The 11,718-nt window shown below is 42.5% G+C and overlaps 1 pseudogene; it reads left to right on the top strand.

The window, feature by feature from the left end:
* Positions 1 to 308: 308 nt before the first annotated feature.
* On the top strand, positions 309 to 8,729 carry LOC123930027 (annotated as a pseudogene).
* Positions 8,730 to 11,718: the final 2,989 nt, after the last annotated feature.

The following is an 11,718-nucleotide window of genomic DNA, read 5'->3' as shown; positions in this document are numbered from 1 at the left end:
ATTCTTACACTTTTTATTTCATTGCTGGCAAAAAAAACAAAAAACAAAACAACAACAACAAAAAAAAACTTCCCAGATTAGCACCAACTGGGAGACTAGAGACTATTGTTTGTAGATACTACAAAGTAGAGATTGACAACACCACCAGTCATAGAAATCCTGAGCCCCCCAAACCATTATTCTGATCCAATACAACATTTCTAGTGTCCTGAAAGCAAGCTTTCTTTCATATGGAAGAATTTAATGCAACAATGTCCCGGAGACAGCTACTGAAAGACTGAAGACCAGAGGAACCTCCTGACCAGAGGATGACGGTGAAGAAAGCTGGGGAAACAGGGCTCTCCTCCCCCTGTCGCCATCAGAAACTGAACTGGTGCTTCTCTTACATCTACCTTCTCATTTGCGTGCTTTTAATGGGGGCATTGCTTAGCCTGCAAAAACTCTGGCGGCTGCGGTTTCCCAAAAGCCAGGAAGTGAAGCCACCGAAAGCTGATGTAGCAAGGGAGGCTGAGCTTGTCTGGGTGGTGGTAAGGTGAGAGAAAATATATATAACAAGTGTGAAACCACAAGGAAAGACATAGTTGGTTTCAAGGGTCAGCCTTTGCAGCAGAGTCCCAGAAAACTCTGGGAGCCTGAACACTGACCAAGCTTCGTGCACCTGCCATGGGAAGAAGTGAACGGGCACAGCAAAGTGAGGTGGTCCAGGAAGTCTCAGTGTCTACAGTCTACCCACTTCATATTCTTTGAGTAGCATTAAAATGTTTTTTTTTCATTAGCATACCAAAATTCCTTAATGATATAGCCAAAAGTATTAGAAAAACAAGACACAGTTGAAAGGAATCCATATCATGTGATTGCTTAATATGATACTCTCGCCTTTGTATACATACATATCAAATAAGACTTTAAAACCATTTTCTGTGTTGTTTCCTCCCACGTAGGGAGCTGCAATGTCAGAGAAAAAGTCTGTGTGTCCATTTAAAAAAATAGTCACACACTGTCAGAAAAATCACAAATAAGGACAAGACACTTTTTTTTAATGCCCTCCAGCGGAGATTCTCTTTCACCAGGCTCAAGCTCTCATAGTGTTCTCAGGTGCCGCTCTGTGCCGCCATGGAGAGGTCCTCCTCACCCTGCTTGGGCTCGGACACCCTCGCCAGGTCACCTCCATGCATGGACACTTTCGCCACCTGGCTCAGACTCTAACACTCTGCTCTCAGCCACCACGACCACCACCACCACCGCCCCCCCCAACCACCCCACTGGATACCATTCTCACCTTGCACAGGCTCCAATGTCTTGCATTCAAGCAGCCTTCCAACGCCAGTACCTTGCATATACACTCTGACACCACCCGGTCTGGGGCTGCTCCTCTGCGTGGATGCCCTCCTTGCTCCACTCAGGCTCTGACACCTTGTGTGGGGCCACACTACCACACAGATGTCCTCCTCACTTTGCATGCTGGCTCTTCTTTGTTCAAACAGAGGACTTGTTTTGGAATGACCTGTAATTGCTTTGCTTTATTTCTAGATTTACATAGATTCAACTTCATGACTAGTCCGGTTATATTTCCCCCATTCCCTTAGTTTTTTTATTCTGAAATATCCAAATTGGCTGGATTTCATCATTATGTAGCTTTTACAAAAAGTGGTTTTTTTTTAATTTTTCGAAAACTTTTATTAATTTACTTATTTGTCAGAGAGGGAGAGCACAAGCAGAGGGAGGGGCAGAGGGAGAAGCAGGCTCCCTGCTGAGCAAGGAGCTCAATGTAGGACTTGATTCCAGGACCCTGGGATCATGACCTGAACTGAAGGCAGACACTTAACCAGCTGAGCCATCAAGGCGTCCCTATAAAAAGCATTTCTATATTGCCTTACCTGAGCAAAGTCTGACCATATGTCAGACTATTTGTTGGTTGCCTTCATACACAGGTAGAATTTGGGCTGGGTATTAAATTCTTGGGTCACACTCATTTCTCCTTAAAACTCTGTAAACACTGCTCTGTCATTTTCTGGCATGGACCGTTGTGGTAAATAAGTTTGAATCTGGCTTTACCTTTTCCCATTACAAGTGACTTGTGTTTTTTGCCTAGAGATATGTAGGATTATTCACTTGTTCATGAAGTTTGGTCATTTCATGTTACTATGTCATGTTTTTATGCCTCTTGTATTAATTTTTCCTACAACACAGTGTATGATTTAAATTTGTAGATTCTGTTCTTCATTTCAGGAAACTGCTTTTCTATTTGAATATTTCTATTCTTGATTTGCTCAGCTCTCTACTTCAGGGACACCAAGTATATACATGGTGGATTTCTCTTTTTTAAAGATTTTATTTATTTATCTGACAGACAGTGATCACAAGTAGGCTGAGAGGCAGGCAGAGAGAGGTGGAAGCAGGCTCCCTACTGAGCAGAGAGCCCGATGCGGGGCTCGATCCCAGTACCCTGGGATTATGACCTGAGCTGAAGGCAGAGGCTTTAACCCACTGAGCCACCCAGGCACCCCTACATGGTGCATTTCTGTTTTCTTTTCTCAAAGTGTATAATTCCTTTTTTTTTTTTTTTAAGATTTTACTTATTTGACAGAGAGAGAGATCACAAGTAGGCAGAGAGGCAGGCAGAGAGAGAGAGAGAGGGGGAAGCTGGCTCCCTGCCAAGCAGAGAGCCTGACTCAGGGCTCGATCCCAGGACCCTGAGACCATGACCTGAGCTCAAGGCAGAGGCTCCAGCCCACTGAGCCACCCAGGCACCTGTATCATTTCTATGACTGCAGAATTCTATAGAGATGTAAAATGTCTAAGTTTGAGGTGCTGTACGGAAAGTACCATAGACTGGCTGGCATACAAACAGAGTAATTTCTCTTAGTTCTGGAGGCTACAAAGTCCAAAATCAAGGTGCTGACAGATTCAGTGTCTAGTGAAAGTCCACTTCCTGATTCGTAAATGTCTTCTCACTGTGTCTTCATGTGACAGAAGGGGCAAGAGAACTCTGTGGGGTCTCTTTTATAAAGGCACTAATCCCATAAGGGCTCTGTGCTCATGTCCTTATCACCTCCCAAAGGCCCCACTTCCTAATGCCATCACATTGGGGGTTAGGATTTCAACATAGGAATTTAGGGGAGACAAAAAAAAGAATTTGGGGGAGACAAAATATCCAGTCTATACCATAAGGATAATCATCGTTGTTATAGGTATGATCCAAATACAGGAATTTTAATGTTCTTTCTCAGTTCAGGTCTCAGATACTAAAAACTTTGTGGATAGTCTTTAATGTGTATCTGAATGTGTGTGTGTGTGAGTGTGCGTGTGAATATGAGTATACAGTTTTTATATGAAATTATTAAAAAATCTTAAATGCGTGCTACATGGGTGCCACTGTTTGTAGAAGTATCGAAAGGGAGAAAACAACACTTATTTGGGAACAGATTTAACACAAGGTCCAGGCTTTGTAAGTATGTGAATGTGTAGTCTCTGATGTAGTAGGCTGAGATAAAAGATACAGCAGCCAATTTGTTTTCCAAGAACTACAGAGACTAGCCAATAATTAGAACCAATTTTTATTTAATGCTTAAATAATGGTTGAAAATGATACAAGGCCAGGATGCCTGAGTAGCTCAGTTGGTTAAGCGACTGCCTTAGGCTCAGGTCATGATCCCAGGGTCCTGAGATCGAGTCCAGCGTTGGGTTCCCTGCTCAGTGGGGAAACTGCTTCCTCCTCTGCCTGCTGCTCCTTCTGTTTATGCACGCTCTCTCCCTGACAAGGAAATAAAAGTCTTAAGAAAAATTAAAAAGCAAAACAAAACGGTAAATGCAAGGACATAAGTACTTTACACAGTTCATTCAATTCGCACAGTAATGATATAAAATAATTATTATTAGGTCATGATTTAATAATAGCGGGACTAGGTCTTAGGCGGATTAAATAAGTCTCCACAGTTGCCTCACTAGTGAGTGGTAGAGTGGGTTTGGAATCTGAGTTTCCCAGAGCAGTGCCTCCATTTTAAGCCTCTGGATTTCCTCTCTCACCCATCTTCTGCTACAGCGGGAAGTCCCGAAGGAGAAAGAGAGATGTGTGTGCCTCTAAAGTGTACTCATATTTTAAGAAGTCAAATACGTTGGCTCCCATGAATGCATATTATCTTCACAGCCATATGTCAGAACTGTAAAACATATGGACTGGAAAGCCATTTTTAGCCACTGTCACCCACTGTCTTTATTTCAACTGCTCCTTTGATCTTCTCTCTTAAGGTCCCAAAAGGCACTCAAGTTCGACATGTTTAAAATGAAATTCATTGTTTTCTGTCCCATCAACTTTTTCTTCCTCAGGTCAGTCACTGATACCTCCCTCCTCTTGCTTTCTATTTTTCTTTTTAATGGCAGATTAAAAAAAAAAAAAGAATTTCATATATTTATTTGAGAGAGAAAGCAAAAGCAGAAGGAGGGGCAGAGGAAGAACCAGACACCCCACTGAGCAGGGAGCCCAAGGAGGGGCTCAATCCCAGGGCAGGGCTCGATCCCAGAACCCCAGCATCATGACCTGAGCCAAAGGCAGACGCTTAACCGAATGAGCCACCCAGGTGCCCTTCTCCTTGCTTTCAAAATGCCATTCGTTAGTCACCAAAGCTTTTTGCTCTGTCTTCTCATCACTTCATTTTCTTGAATCTGTCCCTTTCCATTCAAAATGTCACCACCCTAATTCATTCTCTTATTACCACTGACCTAGAATGTTGTGAAGCCGAGGTACCTGACTGCTCTCTTGTTTTAACAGCTTTTTGCCCCTCTCTTCCTTTATCTCTTACATAGGCTCAGACTTCTCTTCATAAGCAGTGGTTTTCAAATTCTTCTGAGAACACACCCTCTCAATAAAAATGATTGAGCGTGAATCTCTAGCATATTTATTTATTTCTAAGTAATGAACGCATGTGACTAGACATAGATGAACATTGTAAAATGTGCAGAATACAAATTAAAAGGAAATAGAGAGGAAATGAATATTTTTATTTAAGTTTTTATTTGATTTCTCAGAGATACAAAACATTTTTGCTCTCTCTATACCTGAATAAATTTCACTGTTTTTGTTTTAATGTAGGCTTAATAATTTGTGACTCAGAGATGCACAAACATATTTCTAACTTTGGTTTATTTTGGAAAAAGGTTTTATTCATCATCATAGCTGAAAAAAGATACTCACAAAGTAATGTAGTATTAAAATACACCAAAAATGCATTTACTAAATCTGCATATTCATTTCCATCCACCAGTTATGCAAAGTTTTACCAAAATTCAGCCAATAAATTTACTGATGTCAAAGAGTTATTCCTGCAAGCCAGTTAAAGATATTGTAAACCAATGTCTAGAGTATGAATAGTTTAGAGGACTCTGTTTCCAATTTTTTTTAAGCATGAAAATTCAAATGTTTCCTAGGTGATGATACAGTTATACCAATTTCAGGAATAACAATGGAAACATTTCCAGGCATCCATTTTCAAAATGGTCTCTCAGTAAAAAGCGTTTCTTTGCAAAAGTAGTTACTTTCACATTGCACCACCCTTTCTTTGAAGATATTATCTAAATGCATTCATTATTTTAATATCGGTTAGGTAGCATAGTAGTGAAAGTCACTTGTCATAAGAGAAAAGGTCAGGAATTTTATTTTATTTCATTTATTTTATTTTAAGATTTCATTTATTATTTGACAGAGAGAGACACAGCGAGACAGGGAACACAAGCGGGGCCAGTGGGAAAGGAAGAAGTAGGCTTCCTGTTGAGCAGAGAGCCTGGTGCAGGACTGGATCTCAGGACCCTGAGATCGTGACCTGAGCCAAAGGCAGACACCCAACAACTGAGCCACCCAGGCACCGCAGGAATTTTAGAATATTAGTCTTTTTATAAGAGAACAAAATGTGTAATTCATCTTTTTTTTAGAAAGAGGTAGAGTGCACACACATGTGAGGGTAGGGGTAGGGGCAGAAGGAGAGACAGAGAGAGAATTTTTTTTTTTTTTTTAATTTTATTTGTTTGACAGACAGAGATCACAAGTAGGCAGAGAGGCAGGCAGAGAGAGAGGAAGGGAAGCAGGCTCTGCTCAGCAGAGAGCCTAATACGGGCTCAATCCCAGGACCCTGGGATCATGACCTGAGCCAAAGGCAGGCCTGAGCCCCCCAGGGGCCCCTAGAGAGAGAATCTTAAGAAGGGTCCACAGCCAACACAGAGCCGGATGTGGGGCTTGATCTCACAACCACAAGATTATGGCCTATGTGCCCCTATGGGGCACAGTCTGACCTTAGCATCTTAGTTGCCAGGTGTCCTCCTTCCTCAGTGCTTAGGTTTGAGTCTCAGACTTAAAAATATACATAAAATAAAAGCAAGTACTACAGAGCTTGCACCTGGCCTAGTACTGTTGTAATAAATACATTTACAGAAGAGGAAACAGAGAGATTACATAACTTCTCCAAAGTTAATACCTGATAAGTGATGAAGATGGGTGGGTTTGAGTCTACACAGTCTAACTCCAGAGCCTGTGCTTACAACACCTGGTTGTTCTACCGTGTCCTGCCAGTGCACCATGGCTAATTGTGAAAGGGCTGGAGAGGCATTACTAAGCCTGACAGCTTTCAGCCAATAGCATGGTCAGGACAACAAGTCCAATACCAAGTTCAATAGGAGGCATCGCTACTTCACAGCAGGTCAGACATTCAAGTCCAGGAACACTGGCATTGATTGGGAGCTGGAATACAAAAGCTTAGGAGTCAGAGATGGTTCGAAAGCTACAGTAACAGACTTTCGCTGACTCCAAGAAAAAGGACCTGGTAGCCAAGAAATAGACTGACCCAAGACTATAAACAGCCGCTGGTTCTTAACATTTCTGTGTCCAAACACTGTCTTAATCACTTTATGTTCCTCTAAGTTGTTCCTCTAACTCCCACAATGACCCTGTAAAAAAGATACTATTATGTCTTCATTTTCTAGACAAAGAAAACGAGGCTTGGGGCTCCTGGGTGGCTCAGTCTGTTAAGCCTCTGCCTTCAGGTCAGGCCATGATCTCAGGATCCTAGGATCCAGTCCTGCACCGGGCTTTCTGCTCAGTGGGGAGTCTGCTTCTCCCTCTATCCTCTCTCTCTCTCACACACAAATATTTTTTTAAAACCCCACAAAATATCTATTTAAGAAAAAAGAAAGAAATGAGGCTTAGAAAACTCAAGTAATTTTCTTAAATGCAATTTCAACACGACCTCCTTCCGACCCAATTGCAGCACCCTTGACCTGCCCCAGTCTTATTCCAAAGGCAGACTGGGAAGCGTCAACAGATCTGAGAGGTAAGCGTAGACATGATCTTGGCACCGTCCTTTCTCCAGCTTTGGATCGCGAGCAAGTGACACAGAGAGCAGGAACTGGTTGTGGTGCCTAGTGGCCGCCTTGGTGGCGGAAAGATCCATTTGTTGGGGCTACAGTTTAGCAGTGGGGCAGTGTCCTGGGCCTCTGGGGAACACGCTCCAACCTGTGGCATTCAGTGGTTCAGCAGCTATAGTCACAGGATCTTCCTGGACTGATTTATAGTAATATTTAGCCTATGGTCCTGGTTACTGCTGGAACACCCCTCATTCTATTTTTTTTTTTTAAAGATTTATTTATTTGACAGATAGAGATTACAAGTAGGCAGAGAGGCAGGCAGAGAGAGAGAGAGGAGGAAGCAGGCTCCCAGCCAAGCAGAGAGCCCGATGCGGGGCTCGATCCCAGGATCCTGGGATCATGACCTGAGCTGAAGGCAGAGGCTTTAATCCGCTGAGCCACCCAGGCGCCCCCCTCATTCTATTTTCTGAGCCTATTTCTCCATCACCCAGCAACATCGTGTTAGTAAATTTTTTTTCGTGCTTAAACCACCTAGAGTTAGTTTCTGCTGCTTGCAACTAAGAACATTGACCCGACAGTGATTAAATTTGCATTTTCATTGCCACTATCCCCGTGCAGCGCATTTCCCAAAAATTTTAAAAAGAACTAGCAGCTCAGGTCTCCTCACCACCTTCTCTTGTCACTCACTAACGCCAGGGCCACCTCTAGTTTGCCAAGCCCAGCTGAAGGAGTAGGGGGGTAAGTAAGAAGGTCTTTGTACCACGGCTGTACCAAAGTCTACTGCCTGCCAATGGACCTGTGGTAAAGCACCAAGGAAGCAACGTGCTACAAAAGCCATGCGCAAGAGTGCGCCCTCTACTGGAGGGGCGAAGAAACCTTATCACTACGGGCCTGGTACTGTGGCACTCTGTGGAATTAGACGTTTTTAGAAGTTCATTGAACTTTTTTTATTTTTAAAGATTTTATTTATTTATTTGTGAGAAAGAGAGAGAGAGAGAGAGAACACAAGCAGGCAGAGTCAGAGAGAAGCAGCCTCCCCGCTGAGCAAGAACTCCTATGTGGAACTCGATCTGAGGACCCAGGGATCATGATCTGAGCCGAAGGCAACCGCTTAACCGACTGAGCCATCCAGGTGTCCTACCATTGAATTTCTGATCCACAAACTTCCTTTCCAGAGTCTGGTGTGAGAAATTGCTCAGGACTTCAAAACAGACCTGCACTTCTGGAGTGTAGCTATCCATGCTTTTCAGGAAGCAAACGAGGCCTATCTGACGGGCCTCTTTGAAAACCCTAACCTGTGTACCCCTCACGCCAAGCATATAACAATTATGCCAGAAGGCATCCAATTCGCACCTGGCATATGTGGAGAACACGCTTAAGAATCCTCTGTGATGTGATGTGATGTGACAACTGTGTGGCTCAGTCAGTTAAGCGTCTGACTCTTGATTTCAGCTCAGATCACGATCTCAGGGTCGTGGGATCAAGCCCCACGTCAGGCTCTGCACTCAGCACAGAGCTGGCTTATCCCTCTCCCTCTGCTCCTCTCCCCCTTGTTCGTGCTCTCTTTCTCTCTTTCAAACAAAAGATTTGAGCAGACATTTTTCCAAAGACGATGTACACATGGCCAATAAGCACCTGACAAGATGTTCAACATTGTTATTCATAAGGGAAGCACACAAGAAAACCACAGTGAGATTGCTAAAGGAAATGGAGTTTCTTTTGAGGATGATAAAAGTGCTCTAAAACGATTGTGGTGATGGTTACGCAACTGCGAATGTATGAAAAACCACTGGATTGTACGCTTTAAAAAGAAATCTTTTTTAAAGTAATCTCTGCATCCAATGTTGCCCTTCAACCTGCCACTCCGAGATCAAGAGTCACGTGCTCCACCCACTGAGCCAGCATACACTTGAAACAGGGGAGGAGGTGAATTATATCTCAGTAAATCTGTTAACCAGAAAATTCACGATGAGATGCCACTTTAAGCATACTAGGATGGCTAAAATGGAAAAGACAGAAAATGGGGCGCCTGGGTGGCTCAGTGGGTTAGGCCTCTGCCTTCGGCTCAGGTCATGATCTCAGGGTCCTGGGATCGAGCCCCTGCATGGGGCTCTCTGCTCAGCAGGGAGCCTGCTTCCTCCTCTCTCTCTACCTGCCTCTCTGCCTACTTGTGATCTCTCTCTCTCTCTGTCAAATAACTAAATAAAATCTTTAAAAAAAAAAAAAAGAAAAGACAGAAAATAACAAATGATGATAAATACGCAGAAAAATTGCAACTCTCATACATTCCTGGAGGGGATTATAAAATGGTGCAGCCAGTTTGGAAGTTTCGCAAAATGTTAGACATAGAGTTACCTTAAGAACCAGGAACTCCTCTCATAGGTATATACACAAGAGAAATAAAAACACTTGTCCACACAAAAACCTGTACATGAATGTCCACGGCGGTATTATTCATGAGAGCTAATAAGTGGAAACAGTCTAATTGTCCATGTACTGACAAAGAAATAAGCAAAAATGTGTCATATCTATATAATGGAAAAATATTTGGCCATAAAAAGGAATGAAGTAAGATGTTCAGGTGGATGAATCTTGGAAACGTCAGGCTAAGTGAAAGAAGTCAGACATAGAAGACCACATGCTGTGTGATTACATTTATTGGAAATGTCCAGAATAAGCAAATCTGTGCAGACAGAAAGCAGATTAGTGGTTTTGAGGGGCTGAAGGGAAGGGGGGAATAGGAGTGACTACTAATAGGGGGAGGGTTTCTTTTTTGGGTGATGAAATTATTCTAAAAGTTGATAACAGTGACGTTTGCACAACTGTACGAATGTTCTGAAGACCACTGAGTTGCACACTTTCAGAGGGCAAATTTTATGTGAATCATATCTCAATCGACCTGTTATTAAAGGTTTTAAAAAGAAATCATAAATACGGGTGCCTGGGTGGCTCAGTCGGTTAAGTGTCCGACTCCTGATTTTGACTCAGGTCACGATCTCAGGGTTGTGAGTTCGAGCCCCTCATCAGGCTCCATGCTGGGCATGGAGACTGCTTCAGAGTCTCTCTCTTTGTCTCTCTCTCTCTTTCCCTCTATAAAAATAAAAATAAAATAAATATAAAAACCACAAATATAGTAATGTGAACACCACAAATCAAAATAGCATGATAGAATTAAGTCGTGAGTAGGACTCTAGTGAAAATATGGAGCATGACTCTTTATGTTGTAGGATAGACATCTGAAAATGTAATTATTTTGCACGAGTAGGCAAATACTATAGTGCAAATAGCAAAAGAGATAGTGAGTATCTGAAAATTGGACATTACTGGGCTAGCAATTTATTCATCTCTATTCCTCAATGTATTGTCTATTATGAACTTGTTCAGATATTAACATAAAGCCACCCATGACTTTTTTTTTAAGTTTTTTATTTATTCATGGACAGAGAGAGATCACAAGTAGGCAGAGAAGCAGGCAGAGAGAGAGAAGGCGGAGGAAGCAGGCTCCCCGCTGAGCAGAGAGCCCGATGGGGAACTCGATCCCAGGACCCTGAGATCATGACCTGAGCTGAAGGCAGAGGCTTAACCCACTGAGCCACCCAGGCGTCTCCCCATGACTTTTTATTGTCTTTTTCAAACAAAACATGGAGACTCTCAATAAAGAAATAACATTTTTTCTAGAGTAAGAACAAAATAATACTTCCCAAATTGATGAATTTGGTTTTTAAAGGGAGTCAGAAAATATCATAACTATAGCAACATTATTGAAATCTACACTTCTGCAGCAAAATAAGGCTATAAATCATTCTATTACCAAAAAGGTCTAAATCCAATTACGGAGCTAATGACACATTTTATGCTTGAGGAGAAGGCAAACAAAAGTTGTTTATCTAGTGATGTTCCAGACTGTTGCAAAAATTCAACAGCATACAATGTAAAAAAGCAAATAGGGTCGTGTGTGCATCCTAACAGACATTTTCCTTCACATACGAAGGAAAAGGCTGATGTTCTATGCACAAAACAGCCCTTGGTATATGTGTGCAACATACAGGAGGGGAAAATGCTCCACGACATTTTATTCTATTCATCGCTGCAGATTCATGCTATGGGAGAAGAGAGTTTTCATCTATAATAATTATTTTGTGAAAAAAAAATAGATGTTGGAGTCGTTACTGATGGAAACCTGGCCATATGGTTAGCAAAGAAGAGCGTTATTCTAAGAATAACAGGTCGCACTGGCATGCCAAGCCACGCACTGCTTCACTCCCAGCGAGTAAGCGAACAATAGGTGCCCTGACCTTGACTCAGGGATGAAGGAAGGAGAGGCGATTGCAAATACGCAATGCGACCAAGGAGTGCATGCCTTTTCAG

The sequence above is a fragment of the Meles meles genome, chromosome 18 (assembly GCF_922984935.1).
Source record: "Meles meles chromosome 18, mMelMel3.1 paternal haplotype, whole genome shotgun sequence".
Taxonomy (NCBI): domain Eukaryota; kingdom Metazoa; phylum Chordata; class Mammalia; order Carnivora; family Mustelidae; genus Meles; species Meles meles.
The sequence above is the reverse complement of the archived record's forward strand: the minus strand, read 5'-3'. Positions and strand labels throughout refer to the sequence as shown.